The sequence below is a fragment of the Camelus bactrianus genome, chromosome 3 (assembly GCF_048773025.1).
Source record: "Camelus bactrianus isolate YW-2024 breed Bactrian camel chromosome 3, ASM4877302v1, whole genome shotgun sequence".
Lineage (NCBI taxonomy): Eukaryota > Metazoa > Chordata > Mammalia > Artiodactyla > Camelidae > Camelus > Camelus bactrianus.
The window spans coordinates 1351305-1370851 of NC_133541.1; the positions used below are offsets into that span (position 1 = coordinate 1351305).

The following is a 19547-nucleotide window of genomic DNA, read 5'->3' on the forward strand; positions in this document are numbered from 1 at the left end:
CGGGCTCCGGGGAGAGCCGCAGACGCCCGGGCGGAGGCCGCGCTCCCTCCAGGGCGCCCTGGCTGCAGGGACCGGCGCTCGCTCCTCGCCCCACGTCGGAGCGGCCGCCGGCTCTGGGACTGACCGGCCACGTCTCCCTGGGCCCCGACTTGCCCTCGCCCCCGCGCCCCGGCGGGGTGGCGGCCTCCGCAGGGGCCGCGGCAGCGAGAGCCCGCCTCTGGGATGAGGTCCAAGCCCCCCTAGGCCGCGGACCTAGGACCGCGAGGGCTTCAAGAAGCGGGCGGCGTCCCTGTGCTTCCGGAGCGAGCAGGAGGACGAGGTGCTGCAGGTGGGCAGGCGTCGGTCCCGGACCAGTGGACTGGCCCAGGAGGAGGACTGGAGCCCCAGGAGGAGCCTGCCGGTGCTGCCGTGAGGGAGGCTTACCAAGAGGCTGGAGTCAAAGGAAAGTCAGGCAGACTCCTGGGCATATATGAGAACCAAGACAGAAAGCACAGGACATATGTCTATGTCCTTACTGTCACTGAAATATTAGAAGACTGGGAAGATTCTGTTAATACAGGAAGGGAGATAGAGTGGTTCAAAGTAAAGGATGCCATCAAGTTCTCCAGTGTCATAAGCCTGTACATGCAGAGTATCTGGAAAAATTAAAGCTGGGTTGCTCGCCAACCAGTGGAAATTCCACAGTCCCTTCCCTTTCAGAGAGTAACACCTTGTTTGTAGCTGCTGCACAGCGAACCTCTGGGCTGCCATCCAGCATAAGATAGACAGGGTTGGAAGGACCTCTTCCACCATGTGCAATCTCACGGGCAGAGGCTTCTTTATTTTCCTTGACAAATATCTGAAGGACGCTTACAAACTGAATTTGCCATGCGGGATTTTTTTTAACAATCTGCTTGATTTTTAGGTGCTTTCAAATCTTCTTTAAAAAGAAAAAAGATAGTGTAAAATATTTTAATTAGCCAAAGCCATGTGGATTTTTTTTTTTTAGATGCCTTAAATGTTCTCTTCCACCCAGCCCACCCACCTTGTTATTTTGGTTGGCATTTTCACTTTTTCCCCAGTATTTTTTTATCCATTTGATGTCAGTCTGTGGTTTTTGTCAGATCAACATACTTGTGGGTATATTATCCCGGTGAACTGTCTTCTCATTCACAATATTAACATATTCAATGAATCCATTTGTCAACTCGTTTATCTCAATTTTCACAATTGGTACTATGTCACTAGCTACCTGATATGGCCAATTCCCCTGTAACTCAATAGTCCTTTAATACAGAGTTTAACTCTATGTAGCTGGTGAGTTTTAGGCAGTTACTGTAAGCAAAATGCATGTAGTAGATATCTTATCATGGAACCTGTATTCATGGAATTGAATTAGGGTGCTCAGTTGCCAATTCCCTTTATTCATAATCTCTCTTTACACAGAACACACAAGAACCATATTTCCCTCAATGTAAATTGCTGCTTTTAAATATATATTTTCAGTTTAAATTTAGTGACATCTCTTCAGTTAAACTTGCTGGTTACCAGTAAACACCTTAAATAGCAGTCAGTGGTGACTGCATCAGAATTGAGTAAAATGGCCTTCTTGTTCACCTGTTACAGACCTAGGTTTTTAGGGTGCCTCAGAATGTCTCATCTTTTATAGGTGGTCAGCAGGTAGGTACTATTTATCATGTAACTAATTACTGGGACACTGGAATGTACCTAAGAATTATTTTGTCTTATTTTTATATTCACATAAATCCAAGAATCCCATCTAAAACACATAAATACCTAATCTGAAATGCCTGTACTTCCTCAACCAAGTCAGAGATGAGATGGGGCAAGTAAAAGATGGTTCTCTATGTAGATATTAGCTTTTTGTAAAGATCATAATGGTTGAGTATAAAGTAGGAATAAGCATAGTTAGACATTTGTTGTACAAATTGTTAACCTTTAAAAATATAATTGCTGCTGAAAATAGTGCTGTTATAAGGAAAATCAGTGCCACCATTTTAAAACTGGGCTCTTGTGCCATAAAAGCAGCTGAGCTAAATACGAGTATTAGTTCACAAATTAAGGCTTCCAAAAGAATAAGACAGAAAAACTTTAATCCACTGACATTTCATTCTAAGTTATGTAGTGTGATCAGACATGATCTTCCAGAATTTTTATATTTTTCTTTGTACAGAGGTTATGTTTTCTGGGTGTTTTTTTTTTTTAAAGGAAATACTTAAAAATCCCACAGATTGACACTTGTTATCAATCTTCAGTGGACTAAGTTTTTCCTCAGTAATCTCTGAAGTTTCTTTAAATTATATACTTAACACAGAAGATAAATTGATTGTTTTTGTACATAACACTGTGTCCACCTGAAATGTCACAAGTACTGGGGGGCCTGGGTATGTTGTACATTGATATTCTTAAAGGTAATAATGCATGAATTTCTTTTATAAACTCTTGGACTATGTATTTGATGTGTAAAATATGTACAGTATTAATGTCAACCATTTCTTAAAGGTGAGCCTATAAATATTGTTGTATCATTTCCTTTGGTCAGTAACATTTGGACCAAGTAGTGCCACTTGGGTCAGGATTTTCTTCAGTGCCATTTAGCAAAACATCTGTCTTTGGTCTATGCAACTAGGAAAATTTTGTATAATGCATCAGAATACTTCAGAGTTGTCACACTTTAAATTTCACATGAGGGGTTCTTCACTATTCTTGAACTCAGCCCACTGAAGCTAGAGGAAAGGCCCTGAGGATATTTATTTCTGTTAAGAGAAAAAAGCCTACATTTGCAGGCTCAACAATTGAATCTACTACAGATAAAAAATAGTGTCTACTCTCTCAGTCCCTCAAAGTTTATAGAGTGTTGGGACTTTCATTTGTGCTGCTTTCTGTTGGGTAGTTGGATAAAACTGGGCAGCTAAAATTTTCAGTCCCATGTGCCTACTAAATTAAACAAAAGTTTGTAAATTGACTTGCAGACACAAAGTAGCAAGTATCCTACATGTTTGATTTTGAGTTTTCTTAATTTCTTCCTTTTTTTTTTTGTAAACAGGTGAAATTTTCCAACTAGGCACATGCCATTCAATTTTCTGTCGATCCCATAGTTGTATAAAGTAGCAAAACTGAAGGGGGGAATGATTGTTGTATACACTTTAAAATTGCTTTGTATGGTCTCATTTGAGATAACTGGTGTAAGAATCTTGATGTTTTATATATTTGGAAATATCAAATTAAAAAATTGAAATTAAAAAAAAAATCCTCACACAGTCTGTCAGTGCAAGTTCCAGTCTATCAGTGCAAGTTCCAGACTCCATCCTCTGTGCAAGATCAAACTTAATTATGCATGGATTTAGCATTAAACTGCCAAGAGAACATGAAAGACTATCAAGAGACAAAGGCAAAAAGGTTCTTCAATTCATGACTTTACTCAAGTTCACCAAGAATTTGAGGGCAATATTTCTACTCAAAAGAAAAAATCACCACCCTAAAGAAAAAGTGCTAATTTAGTGAGAATGAAACTACATGCTCAAAAATTTAAATGATAACAAAGTAAATCTCATCTTTCCCAAAAGGTAGATACAAGTACTCTGACCCCAAATCATAGTAGACCTGTGTTTTCATGCCCCTTAGAAATAACAACAACAAAGCACATACTTTCTGTTAACTGTTATGTGGAAGCACCTAAACTCATGAAAGTGAATAAGGGTATATAGAGCTTATACCCAAAATCTTTTGTTGACACCTATGGAAAGCAAGCTGTGGACCAAAGAGCCCTTGTGAACATGATGGAGAACCAAGTCTAGGAAAGCAGCTGTAATGAGTATCTCCAAATACTTATGGAGTATACATATGACTTATCATAAAATGAAGACTTCAGTCACCAGCAGCTGTCTCCAACACACTTCAGCTTACACAGGACCCTGACTCAGGTGTACACAGAAAACACAAGAAATGTGCAGAAGACACTAAGATGGAAGGGAAAATAAATATATCAGGTAACAGGACCAACACCTAAACAGTGCAAGTGGTTACATACACATGGCATCTCCATGCACTGCAACAGCATGAGGCCATGAAAAATGGTAAAGAAGTTCTTCTTATGAATCCAGAAGGTTCACTAAAATGCAGTGTTATGAGAAAAAAAAACAGGATATGGTGTATGCAGTATGCCACCACCTGGGTAACAACGCATCTGTGTATGTCTTGCTGGTATCTGTAAAGTTACCTCAGAAGGAAGCACAGTAACCAGAAGCACTGTTGCCATCTAAGAGGGGAAGTGGGTGGGAGAAAGTTAATTTCACTGTAACTTCTTTTTATATCACTCAACTTGTATGTCACATGAATGTATTACCCATTCAAAGTTAATTAAATTTGGACTTCTGCTTCTGGAAAGATGGATAAACATACTTTTCCCTGTTCTTCCCACTAAGCATGGCTAGACTCCCTAGGCTTTATATTTGAAAGAAACAAAAACATGCTGAGAGGTGAAGAGAATGTGGCAGACTGGCCAGGGATCAGGACCTGAGGAACTACACAGTGGTGACTTCCTGAGTTTTCTTTTTGTCTCATGCATCCCACACTAGGTGCCAGGGAAGCCAACAACCCAGAAACGCCAATGGGAGCAAATAAAAAATGTCCCCAGAAAGCCTGCTCTCTCCAGCCAAAGGAGATGAAGGGACAGTGGAAACACAGAAAACTTACACAGTTACTGCCTGACTCCAGCCAAACATTACAGGAAAACAAGCCCCCACCTGCAATGTAGACACCACATGCGGAACGAGGACCTCCATCCCCCTCACTGCCTCCATGTTGGGGTTATGACAGGAGGCCCAGTGGAACATCAGGAATTCCACCAATGACAGTAGGGCACCCCTTGCCATCCCAGCCAGAAGGTACCTGCAGAGGCCTTGGGGGGAAGCCCGAACTCTGGTCCACAATCAGCAGTAACATGGAGCCCCTCCCCAGATGAGTGTCAGCAAAGGCCAAGATTAAAATCTGAGCTTCAAATCCTAACTGGCATTATCCCCTTCTCCCTGCTGGAGCATTAACAGAAATGACTTACTAAAACATAATATTTAAATAAGATCTGGAACCTCATAATATAATAACCAAAATGTCCAGCACTGAATAACAAAAATTCTCTCAACATAGAAAGAACCAGGAACATCTCAAGTGAAAGGAGAAAAGATAATCAATAGATAAGAACACTGGCATGACACATGTAACAGTTACCAAACAAGACTTTAAAAGCCATCACAGAATGCTTCAGTGAGCAACTACAAACACACCTGAAACAAATGAAAGACAAACAAACAAACAAAAAAGTCAGCAAAGAAACACAAAATCACAGCAAATGTAAAAGGCCACATGGAAATTTTAGAACCAAATAACCTAATACCTGAAATAAAAATCTCAATACATGGACTCAACAGCAGAAAAGAACAGATGAATCACTGAACTTGAAGACACGACAATAGAAATTACCCAAACTGAAAAACAAAGAGAAAATAGACTGAAAAATGAACAGGGCCTCAGGGACAGATGGGCGCAATATCAATGAATATGACATTTATGCATTCTGAGTCCCAGAGAGGATAAAGCAGTAGGGCTAGAAAAGTATTCAAAGAAATAATGGCTAAAATTTTGCCAAATTTGTCATGAATGAATGAATGAATAAATAAATAAATAAATATAAATAAATAATCAAACCTAAATATTTAAGACTGAACAAATTCTAAACAGGATCTTAACCCAAAGAAATCCACTCTGACATATTATAGTTAAACACTTAAAAACTAAAGACCAAAGAAAAAATTCTGAATGCCTCCAGCAAATTTCTCATCAGAAATCAGGGAGCCCAAAAGGAAGTTACATTTTTCAAGTGTTGAGAGAACTGCCCACTCAGAATTGTATATTCAGCAAAAATATCCTTCAAAAATGAAGAGCAAATCAACTAAATATTATCTATAAAATAGATAAACAACAAGGTCCTCCTGTACAGCATGGGAATTCAGTACCTCATAATGGCCTATATATATAAAGTTGAATCACTCTGTGGTACACCAGAAAGTAACAACATTGTAGATGGACTGTACTTCAATAAAAGAAAATGTTTTTACTTTAAGTATGTATTTTTAACTGAAGTATAGTCAGCTTACAATGTTGTGTTAATAAAAAAAACTTTTTAAATAGCAAAATAAGGCATTCTCAGATGAACAAAACTAACAGAATTTGTCTACCAACATATCTACTCTAAAAGAATGGACAAAACAAAGAGAAAATGATAAAAGAAGGAATCCTGGAACATCAGGAAGGAAGAAAGAACAATAAAAATAGTACAAATATGGACAATTACACTTTCTTACTCCTTTGTGTTTGCTAAATTTTGTTTGGTAGTTGAAGCAATAATTATAGTGCTGATGCACTTCTCAGTGTGTGAAGAGGAAACATACAAGACTATCATAACAAACTGGTAAGTGTTGACACCAGCAGACTAAGAAAAGTTATGTGTATATGATGTAATGGTTACAGTAACCACTTAAAAAGATACACAAAAAGCTGTAGCACAGGGAACTATATTCAATATCTTGTAGTAGTGAAAAAGAATATGAAAATGAATAAATCTGTATGACTGAACTACTATGCTGTACACCAGAAACTGACACAACATTGTAAACTGACTCAACTTCAATTAAAAAAAAAAATGATACACAAAGAGAAGCACTCAAAAACACCACAGATAAGTCAAAATTAAGTTCTAAAACATTTTCAGGTAATCCACAAGAAGTCACGTAAAGCAAAACAGAGAAGTGAAAAGCAGAACAAACAGAAAAAGGACCAATCAATAACCACAATAAATCTAAGTGGTCTAAACACACCAGTTAAATAACAGTCAATTTAAAAAAAAAATGACTGAGCTCTATGTTGTCTATAAGAAACACTTCAATTTAACAGTATACAAACATACTTGTTTTACTACACTTCAGTTTATTGAGTTTTACAAATTGAAGGTTAGTGGCAATTCAGAATCAAGCAAGTCTATCAGCATCACTTTTCCAACAGCATTTGCTCACTTTGTGTCTCTGGGTCACCATTTGGTAATTCTCACACCACTTCAAACTGCTTTATTATTATTAATTTGTTTATGGAGATCTGTGATCAGAGATCTTTGATGTAACTACCATGACTCACTGAAGGCTCAGGTGATGGTTAGCATTTTTTAGCAATAAAATATTTTTAAATTAAGGTACATACATTGTTGTTTTAGACATAATGCTATTGCACACTTAACAGACTACAGCACAGTATACACATAACTTTCAAATGGACTGGGAAACCAAAATTTCATATGACTGGCTTTTTTTTGTGATATTTGCTTTATTACAGTGGTCTGGAACCAAAACCACCACATCTCCAAGGTATGCCTATATGTAGGTTAAAACTAGACAGATGAAAAAAGATATTCCACATAAACATTAATCAAAGAAAGTATGAGTGGACACATTGCTATCAGAAAAAGTAAAATTTATAGCAAAGAAAATTACCACTAACAGAGAGGGATACTAAATAATGATCAAAAGTCAATCCATCAAGAAGACATAGAAATTCTAAATGTGCATGTACCAAAGAAGTGTGCTGCACGATACATGAAGCAAAAACCGAAAGGAGAAGTAGAAGAGTGCACAGTTACAGCTGCAGACTTCAATCCCTTCTCTCAGCAACTGATGGCACAAGTAGAGGGGAACTCAACAAGGATACAGGACTCAACAATACTATCAACCTGCAGGGTCTAACCAACACGAAGAGAGTACTCCGCCCAGCAGGAGCAGAACGCACATTGTTTTCAAGTGCACAGGGGACCAAAGTAAACTTAATACTGATCATAATACAAACCTCAAAAATTTAAAAGAACTGAAACCATACAGACAATGCTTTCTGACTACAATGGAATTAAACCAGAAATCAGCAAGAGATGGGTAACGAGAAAATACCCCCAAACACTTGGAAACTAAACAACATGGTTCTAAATAATCTATGGATCAAAGAGGAAGGCTCAGGGAAACTAAAAACTATATGAACAGGATGAAAATAGAAAATACAAAATATTAAAATGTGTGGAACATAACTAAAGCAGTGCCAAAAGGAAAAATTTTAGAAAAGAGAAAAAGTCTCAAATCAATAATCTATGTTCTCACCTTAATAACCTAGAAGAAGATAAAAGTAAACCCAAAGCAAGCAAATGAAAGGAAATAAAAAGAGGAAATTAATGAAATGCAAAACAAAAAATAGAGAAAAATCAATGAATCAAGAAGACAATTCATCAAAAGTTAAAACTTTTGCTCAGCAAATGACCCTGGGAAGAAGGTGAAAATGCAAGCTATGTGATAGGAGAAATTACACACATCTGACAAAGGACTCATATCTAGTATATACCAAGAATCCTCAAAATAACAAAATTATAGAGATGGAAACAGATGAGTGGTTGTCAGAGGTCAGGAATGGTGGAGGGGAGGGGGAGTGTGTAATTATAAAGAAATAGCGTAGGAAAGATCTTTGCGATTATGAGACAGTTCTGTATCTTGACTGTAGTGGTGATTACAGAAATCCACACATGGGATGAAATAACGGAGAACTGCACTTACATTGTACCAATGTCAAACCTTTGGTTATGATGTTGTACTATAGTTGTGTAAGATGTAACCTTTGGAGGAAACAGAAAGAAGAGTAAATAGAACTTTCTAAACTCTCTTTACAACTCCCTGTGGCTCTAAAGTTGTTTCAAAATAAAATATTTTAAAGACAAAAAATAGTTTTAAATGATTTAAACAAATTAAAAATTAAAACACCTCAGTTAGCTGTAATGATGAATCAAAACTAATGAGATTAAACTCAATAAAGAGCAATGTAAACATTTTTAAGATTTTTTTTTTAAAAAATAGAATGTGTGTAACCAGAAAAGACATGCTATTCTCCAAGTGCTAAAAAGTCATCTGAGGGCAATCTAAGGAAGATTATTAGGGACCATGTATCTAAGGAAGATTTCATCTAAAGATTTAGATATAAATTCTGGATCTTAAGAACACCTGCTACAGCAGTTGACAATAGTAATTTTTAAAATAAAAATATCCAATATGTTTCCCAAAATAATGTCATATATTTTACTAAACCTTTACAGAATAAATAATTCCTATCTTATATAAACTGTTTCAAAGAATAGAAAAAGAAAGCTAAAAAATTAATTTTACAAAGCCAGTAAAATTCTGATATACAAACTGGATTAAACTAGTACAAGAAAGGAAAATTATCTCACTTTTGAATATTGATACAAAAATGCCAAATATATGCAAATACAATTTAGCATGTACTTGATATTTCATAACCAATTAGGGTTTACCTCAAGAATGAAATTAAAGACTGTTCAATATTTGAAAATGTATCAATGTAACTCACCGTGTTAGGAGCTTAATTATAAAAGCTATATAATCATCTTTGCCGATATACAAAAAGCCTTAAATGTCAACATCTATTCATAATAAATTTTTTTTTAAAAAAACCTCTTGGTAAACTAGGAATGCAAAGGCACTGTATTAACCTGAAAAAGCATTTCTACAAAAACCTATAGTAATCACCAGTGAAACACTAAAATCATTATTTTTTAAGTCAGAAATACAAAAGTGCCTGCTACTCCCAAGTTCTAGCAAGTGCCGCCAGGCAAAAAAAAAAAAAAAATAAGTATTGGCATGAAAAGAGACACGATAACCATTATCTGCAGTACATCTTGGATGATTTTAATAGATATTGTTCAAAAAAAATTTACAGAGAGCACATAAAAAATAAGTACAGTAAAAAATGTCCAGCCTCATTAGTCATTAGGGAAATGAAAATAAAAATCACTATGAGATACAACTTCACACCTGCTAGGATGGCTAAAATGAAAAAAAAAGGGCAATAACAACTTTTGGAAGGATGTGGAAAAGTTGGAACCTTCAGCTTTGCTGGTGTGAATATTAAATGGTGTACCCACTCTAAATAACAGCTTGACAGTTCCTCAAAATGTAAACAAAGAGTTATTCTGTGTGTAACAATTGCATTCCTAGGCATATATCCAAAAGAATAAAGACATATGTCTACACACACACTATACACGAATGTTTATAGTAACCAAAAGTGAAAACAACTCAAAAAGCTATCAGTTGATGAATGGGCAAAAGCAAAATTGAATACCTATATACAATAGAATTTTTTTTTTACCAATTAAAAGGAATAGAGTACTGATATATACTACAATATAAATGAACCTTGAAAACATTATGATAATGAAAACAGCCTCCAATTGTAGGGGTCAGTTTATATGAAAACGACCAGAATGGCCTAATCTATTGAGACAGAAAATATGTTAGTCTTACCAGGAGCTGAGGGGGTGGGGTGCTAGAAATAACCACTAATAGCTATGGAATCCTATTATTCTAAAGTTTAATAGCTTTCATGACTGAATAATGTTGGGAATATACTAGGAACCACTAAATTGCACATTTATGGGGGTTAATTTTATCATATGAGAATTATATTTCAATAAAGTTGTTATTAAAAATAAATTATGTATGGAGTCCATAAAAATGAAAAATTAAGTTTATTAAAATAAAGCCATATATCACTTTGGCTAATGGAATCTTTATGAATTTTAAAAAATTAGAAATCTAGAAAGAATGATCAATATGTTTCTCTAAAGAAGAAACACTGAATTACAAAACACTGTAAGCTTGAAATATAATAACCCAAACTATGTATGCAAAATGAAAAAACAGATCATCAGTGAATTTGAATCCTACTTACATAGCAGCTATTATATGCCAGATACTTAATCTAAGTAATCCATACATATTGACATATTTGATCTTTTAACAAACCAATGACAAGAGACTACTACAATCCTCCCATTTTAGAGCGGGGGATACTGAGAAGTCAAGTCATCTTCTTAGTTTCACTTGGCCCCTAGTTAGCAGAGCTAGGCTCAGACACCAGTAGGTTTCCTCCAGAGGCCGGGCTTTTAAGCCCCTACACACACTGCTGACCTTGTCAATCATGAACTGAAATAGGAATAAAGACAGGAAAGGAGAACAAAGAAGCAAGCAGAGAGAAAAATGCCCAAATCAAAGGAGGTCAAATATCCTGATAGGGCTGAAGACGAGAGGCTAGAAATACAGTGGAAATGAATGGGTAAAGGGGATAAAAGTTGACAGATCTCCTGAGGTCAGGAAACAACAGCCTGTAAACTAGAGTCAAAAGTGGTGTCTTCACTGTCTCAGCAGCAGAGAATGAGGATGACCAGGAGGGGATGGTGCACTTGTCTTCTTAAGCTGTGATTTGCACATTTTCAGTATCTCTTACTATAGGTGTTATTTAAAGGTTTTTGTTCATATATTTGTTAATGATTAGGATGTACCCTCTAAGAATTGTTTATTATCTTTTCCAGTTTTTAAGTATTGAATTTACTATTTTTCATGTTTGTTCTTCAATTTTACTTTTAATGTATTCCTCATCTTTTAATTTTTGTGTAGAACATTTTTGATTGGGATTTTTTTCATTCTTTATGTCAACTTTATGATTAGAAAACCCTTTTTCATTCTAATTTAATACATTTCCCAATACATTTCACTCATTCCCTTATTGTTGTAACAATTCCATCAAACGTTTTAACATTTCCTTTCAAATTTATTTTAAGGAAGTAAGTATCCATCTTTACTTCTTTTTCTAAACTGTAACTAATTGTGTCAGCATCATTTGTTTAAGAAAACTTTCCCTCATCTGTTATTTTTATCCCTGTATCTTTAAAATATTGTAGTATTCAGGGACTTAGCAATATCCACAAAGCATGGCTCCAAAAATCTTCTCTATTGTGTTTCTGAATTTACCTGTATTCACAACATGTGCATTTCTGTTAAAAATGGCTTCCCTCCAACTGACAGACACAGATTGATGGCAATCAAGGAAAAAAATTATTATGGGGCTGTTGAATCTAGGTCTCGAATGATGAAAATATTCTCTCCATCAAGAAAGTCAAAGAGAGGGTGAAGAGGAGGAGGGGCTGAAGAGAAAGGGAAACATCCTGCGTGTTCTGGCTTCCGTATTATTTAGCTCAAGAAGAATACATTCTTAATAACTATCAAACAAAATAAAATTTCTCAATGTCATATTATAGAAGATTATGCATATCATGTTTCTGCAGCTCCCAGGGGGAGCTTTTGTGGACTTACAGGAAAAGCCTCATGACCTGGACAATGGGAGAAGATCTGGGGCTTAGACCCTAACAAAGACATAACCGTGTAACACTACTGTGTGATAACACCCCCAACACCACCGTAGGCTATCATGAAAAACAGGGTTCCTGGGCGAGCACTTAGGCAGTAGAACAGAGATTCCAAACAGAAAGGCCAGAGCCATCCCTCCAGTTAACACCAAGACAGGTAGTGGACACATGGCCGGGTATCATAAGGAAGAGGTCAAACTTCTGCAGATACCAATTCAGGATGATTCAAGTTAAAAATATTTTGAAAAATCTCACAGGCCAAAAAGAATTCTCGATGACCTGAAGTGTAACAGTAAGATAACCAGTGTGTGTAAGATAGACAAGCACACAGGGATGCAAGTATGAGAAAGCTTTTTCACAAGCAGAACAGCTCAGGGGACCACATCAGAACAAAGATGAGCCCCTTTGCTGGATGAGAATAACTGGAAACGATCATCCAAACACAAAGTATATCTGATATTTGTAATTACATTTATATATTCTTTTATCCCAAACTGCATACATGTTTTTAAAGTCTATTTTCAAATAATCTTTTAAAAATAACCCTTAAAACCTGAAATAAACAAGTTTTCCACCGTTTTCCTATATGGCTATCTAGAAAGCACAGCCCTTCGCTATCTGCTATAATCAAGATCCCTTCACCCAGTGAAGTGAAAATTATCCAAGAATATAACCTTGAGAATGTTTATTAAAGTATCTTAATTTGCTATCTGTGTCATTCTGCAACAGGAAATCCCTTTAATTTAGATATTGTCTCAATCAGAATATTGTGTGATCACTTCTAACTTATATATCTTTCCATGTTTTTTTCTCTTTCTTCTAAGTGGAAGCAGAATCTTCCAGACTCAACTTTACAATCACCATTCCAGACAGCATTTCTGAATAAGTCATATTTTAATATTGCCTCCCCACTTTGAATAAAGCATGGATCTTTTCACTACATTTAAAGTAAAACTCGATAAATATTTATTGATCACTTAAATATGTCAGGCACTGTGATTAAGAATTTAAATAAATAATTAAACTTCATCCTTTAAACTATCTTTTTAAAATGCACTACTATTAGCCCCATGTTATATACAAGAAAACTGAAATATACTGATGTTAAATTAAGTTTGGGGGTCATCGACCGCTATGGGCTGAATGTGTGCCCCACCCCACTGTTCATCTGTTGAAATCCTGGTGCCTGTGGGAGGTGATTAGGTTGTGAGGGTGAAGCCCCCAGGAATGGGTCAGTGCCCTTAGAAAAGAGACCCCACAGAGATCTCTCACCCATTCCATCATTTGAGAACACAGGAGAAGACTGGCTATGAGCCATAAGGTGAGGCCCTCACCCAGGACATTAACATGCTCATACCTTGATCTTGGACTTAGCCTCAGATCTGTGAGAAAGACATTTTTGTTGTTTATGTCACTAATGTGGTAGGATTTTGTCACAGCAGCCCAGCAGAATAAGACATACGTCAAAGCAATGGTCTAAGATTGGCATCCAACCAGTCAGACTCTAGAACTGACCTGCTCTTGTGATATTACAATTACTAACCCATCTTCCTCTTTCCCAATTCTCCACTACTTTAGCGAAACATCAAAATCATCTGTTGAGTTTTTCTTTAACACAGATACATCAGTTCTACTCTTTACCTCCATCCTGATTCAGCATTTCTGATCTTTTACTCTTTGATTTTCTCAGCATTCTCCCAATCTTAAACAGATGACGTCAAATGTGTGATTGTGATGTTTAGTCACCAGGGAGAGCTACGGCCTTAGAATCGACACTTCTTGTATTCAGGGACAAAATCTTGACTTATTCAGAACCCTTATTACGTCTCTATAGTCTTGCTGCTAATAGACACTCCATAAATATTTTCTCAGTGATTAAATCTTTATAGGCCTCAACACTATTAAACAGTTGCCTCAGGGTGCTAATATCTGGAAAGTCAATAGGAAATACCTAAAATAATGTATTATACTGAGTTGATTGCTAATTTTATTTTCAAGACAGCACAGAAGGGAACTGGTGGGGGGGAAAGAAAATTTGTAGTACATTTCTAAAATTTTGAAAATTATATGGCTAGTGCTAATTGACTGTAATATATTGTGTGAGAATAATAATCACAAGGTTTGACAACCTGTAGGTGATGAGCACTTTTCAGTCAGAATGTACAAGGCAGTGAACATCAGGTGTGATTACACCGGACTCCAGCAGCTGAATTTCAGACTTGTATTTAACCATAGGCGTTTGTTACGATGTAAAAGATAAATTCTGTCTGTTACAATGTGGTCAATTGTAAATTTAAGTTTATTTTCCCATTTCATATTAGGTTTGTACTCACGGTTCTAAATTACATGGTCTCCACATATTAGTACACTTTAAATGCAGTTTTCTATGTAACATGCATTGCTTTCATATACAGTGACATTAAAGTCGTTTCCTTTCTAAGTTTGATTATGTCAGTATGCTTTTTACTTTGTAATATTGTGAAAACTATTTTCCTAGCTTTTAATGTGCGCAAAATATATGTTTATAAAATAACAATAAAAGTAATTTAGGCAAGCTTCTAATTATTGAAGGTCACAGAAATACTATTATCTAAAAATTTATGTGATTTTCTAAAAATTATGGCAATTTCTTACTGGCCTATTTACTTAGATATTTAATCTTTCATCAATAAATAGCACAGTGAAATATAAAATAAATATATAAATTGAGTTTGATAGATACATTACTCTTAACAACTTTCCTAAATTAAAAAAATTTCATGTATCAATTCAAAGAAAAACAGCAGAAAACGAAATGTACAGGAATTAAAATTCTTATTTCAAATTGGTAGCAAACAAAAAGTGAAGCAAATGCGTTATCTGGTAGAAAAGCTATCACCAGGCGGCGCAGCTGAGCCCCCAGCCAGGAGTGGCCGCGCGCTCCCGCTCGCGCGCGCCGCGCTGGGTGACTGGGAGCCGGACCGCTGCCCTTCGCGCCTGGGCTGGCCGCCGTGGGGCGCCAGCTACCGGCTGGGGTGGGGTCTGGTTTTCTCGCAGGCCATCGGGGAAGGCCGCTGGAGAGAGGGGAGGGAGGACAGGGGGTGGGAGCGGCGGGAGGGCAGCCGGAGAGCAGGGCGAGGAGGCGGTAAGGGGAGGGGAGGGGCCGCGCGGAGCTGGGTCCAGGCCGGGGGGTGCTGGCAGGGTTGGGACCGAGAGAGAAACTAACTCCAGGACGAGACCGGAGCGCCCCGCGCCGCGGGCACAGGCGGCGTGGCTGCGCCCGAGCCTGTGCCGCCGCTCCCGATCCAACGTAAGCCCGGCGCGGGCGCCACCGTTCAGCGATGGGCACCCCTGTCCCTAACGTGGCTGCGACGCCCAGAAAGTCGCCCAGCCGGGATTCGGACCTGGGCAGGGGCGGCGGGACACGCGGTGCGGGGACATCCAGCATCAAGGCCTGGCGTGGAAGAGGGGACTGCCCGCGTGGCCAGCCCTGGCCCCGGGTAGAACCTCTCCAGGTAGGTTGGGGGTCAGGTCCTGACACGCAGGCCTCAGTGCAGGGCCGGCGGGTATCCGGGGTCAGAGCCTGGCTCCCGGAGCTGGGACTTTGGGCTGACTGGGCCCAGCTTGTTGTCCAAGTCAGAGAGAGAAAAGGTCTCCAGCGGGACAGATGTGCGTCCTCTGCCGCCCACCCGCGAGTCCGAATTGGAGCGGGAGGGGCTGGAGCGCTGCTGGTCGTGCCAAGCGCGCGGGATCTAGAGCCCCAGGGGGGCACCTGGGAGACGTGATCGCCCCTCGGGAACCCCGCTGCCCGCGGGCATCCCCGGATCTGGACCGCGCACCGCATACACTCGCAAACAGCCCCCTCCCCCGGAACTGGAGCGTGCTTCCCTCCCTCGTCCCCAACCCCTGACTGCAGAAAGATAAGCTTCAAATTTTCACTCCGTGTCTCATATGTGCCTGAAGGTATTTAACTGCACGAGTGAATAACAGCATTAGTTTCAATTTCTTTTTAATCCCTGCAACAATAAACTTTGAGAACAACAACAAAAGAAAACTAAAACCAAAAGTATGAAAATTCTATGTGACAATATTATTTGATGGTACATGTAATTAGTTAGATTAATTTTATTTCACTTAAGGAAACAATACTGTAAAAAATTTCTATTAACATGCATAATGAAAATACATAAAAATATCAGTCACTTTTACAGAACTATTATTCAAAGTGTTTTACATATGCGGAGTCAGACTTGCCATGAAGCTGATGGAATTTGTTTCCGAGCACCTCATTTGTACAAACCATTCCAGGGACCTGAAAACAGTCCTAGAATGTGTTTATATGGTCAGTTATTTTTGTTACATTTAGAAATATATTTATAATTGTGATTTTTTTCTTATTGTAATTAATATTTTATTTTGTGACTGATAGTTATTTATAATTTGTCTTCTATTTCTTAAATAGAGCCGCTTCAAAATGGAGGGGCTTTAAAAGTTAAAGGGTCATATAGCCTTGAGCTGTATTAGTTAGCTATATGAATCGACTGCATTAATTTGTTTAATTAATATGACAATATGCTTTACACACAAAGAAACAGGACAGGAAAATTAAGGAACTTCTATATGAAGGCTGTTAAGTTAATGATATAATATTCAAAACAAGGCCTTCTGGCTCTTGAGTCCCTGTTCTGAAAGTCCACACTTATAGACATAGATATTAACACAGATGGAACTCCAGACTCCGTCATACTTGTATGAGGTATGGCTTAATTTATGTAAAATTCCAAACAGGCAAAAATAAATGGCATGTTTTACAGATACATACATTTACAGTAAAAATACAAAGACTAGCAAAGAACTGGTTAACATAGGACTCATGGTAGGAGTTACCTCTAGAGAAAAAGGAGAATTTAGTGGGGAGGAGCCTCCAAGGGCTTCAAGTGTCTTTGCCATTGTATATTTTTAAATGATTATTAATTCTACATTTATCAGAGTATTATTTTACTTTAAGTCGTATGTAGCTTATAGATACCCTCATGTGTGCAATAAGTATAAAAAATTCAATAAAAATTGTCACATATTTCAAAGTACATAGGTTCCCCTAAGTATACATAGAAAATCCCACATCTCTTTCTTATTGCTTTAAATAGACAGGAACTGTATTTTTTAATTTAATGGAATAAAAATAAAACATTAGGTTTTAAGCTATATTTTGGCATATTTCAAAGGAGAACACAACTTTATTTTGGTTTCATCATGAAATATTAATAACATAATAACCAAAAATACCTGGAATCTTGGTAACCATGAATAATTAGTGATTTAATCACATGTATTACAGAGACCTGATTCCATCTAAGGATAGACACATGGAAAGAGTGTCATACTTATCAAACCATAAGAAGAAGCTGGGAAATCTGCAAAATCACACTGCTGCTGAACCCATCAGAGTGCTGACTTTGAACGGCTACCATCAGGGTAAAATTTGAGGAACGCTGGCATGAGCCTCCAGACAGACAAGACACTGGCAATCCCTCACCTGTCCCAGAGCACTGGAAGTGTTAGGTAGTTAGATAAGTGGGGGTACCAGGCAGACAGGTGGAGGAGAGAGAGGATGGTCTGGATGATGGTGGCATGCCTGCCTCCAGCATAAAGGGGCTTTACTTCTTTTAAGTGAGTGCCAGCAAGAAACCAGTTAGAACTAAAAGGCTGGAACTTCATGGTAGTGACAAGGACCTAACCGGACATGACCCAGTTCTCATTGTAATATAATTAGCATTGAGGTTCTGGCCCCTCCATGGGTTTTTCTGTGTTTATCATGGGTAAGGGCATTCACAAAAGGGGACAAACATGACTGAGCACTCCAGGGGCAAGAGCCATCAATCAATCCAAAGACCACCGCTAAGTGAGGGTACAAGAGGAAGGAGCAAAGACCATTGCTGTCTGCACTTGGATCAGCCTGCCTCCTGTTCTTGGAGGGGTACTTCACCTTTCCTAATAAAATCTTTCACTGCACAATTCTTTCATCTCCCTTGTGAATTCTTATCTTTTGAGTAAGTCAAGAACTGGGGCCTTTTCCTTCCCCCTTTTAGGGTAACAGAAGGAGACAAGGTGGCTATGCAAACAGATACAAAAGTATCAACTAACTCCTTAATGAACTGCTGAAAGCTGCGCACTCCCAGTTGGGAGAGTATGGAGTCCTGGGAGCACAGATGGTCACAGCCCCTTCTCCATGGACCTCACTGTTTGCTTGTGAAAAAGCCTGGGGGCAGGAAAGAGTGGAGAAAGCCTCCCACATTTGGTGTGTTCCTGTTGCCCTGGGATGGCACTGCTGAGGGAGAAAACAATTCTTACCTGGATGCTTTCCCCAGTGGAATAATGTCTTAAGATGCTGAAAATAAAGGGCAGTAAATCCTGTCACTTTCAGGGGGTTGAAAACTCAGAGTTTGGTTAATGGAGACAGGCAGACATCCTCCTAGTTTCAGAAAATTAAAGATTTCTTTTTACCATGGAGGGCAGGGCAGGATCACCAAGGAAACTTGGCTCAGAGACACGTGAGCTACCTAAGACTGATGCTAAATGAGGAAAATGTGGAAAGCCTCTTTGTTCCTCACCACCTGGAGTAACCAGGACCAAGAAACAAGCAACAGCAGACCAACCCCCAGCAGAGGGATAAGAGCACACAGGGACCAAGATGCAGGGTCACAGGGAACATCTACAACTGAAGGTGGACCAAGCACATTCCAGAATAAAACTCAGATAGTCTATCAGTCTAGCTCCCGCCCTAACCACAAGGTGACACTGAAGGAACCTGAGGTTGGCCATGCATGGCAGATAATTGAAACTACCAGCAAAACAGAAACACAGCTCAGCTCCTCAATGAAAGCCTAGCAGGAAAAGAGGCATGCCTATTTCCAGCCTTAAACATTATTTACTTAGGCTTCTGACCCCCTACATGGAATATGTAGATTTCAACTAAAAGTTATGAGACCTATGAAATGGAAAGAAAAAAGAATCCACTGTTGAAAGATAAAACAAATAATAGAAGTGAAAATCAGACAGGGAATATAAAATCACTATGATTAATACATCACACGCTCCAGTGAAAAGAATTGAAGACATTCATGAATAGATGGGTCATTTCAGCAGAGAAATGGAAACAATAAGAAAATGTCAAAGAGCAGGGTAGGAATAAATTTAAACACATGCCCAGCAAAGGGAATGAAGAATGTCTTTGACAGGCTCATCAGTAGGCCTGACACATTCAAGG

At 38.3% G+C, this 19547-nt stretch overlaps 1 pseudogene; it reads left to right on the forward strand.

Annotated features, from left to right (window-relative positions):
* The first annotated feature begins 253 nt into the window (after positions 1–253).
* Positions 254–861, forward strand: LOC141575196 (diphosphoinositol polyphosphate phosphohydrolase 2 pseudogene; annotated as a pseudogene).
* Positions 862–19547: the final 18686 nt, after the last annotated feature.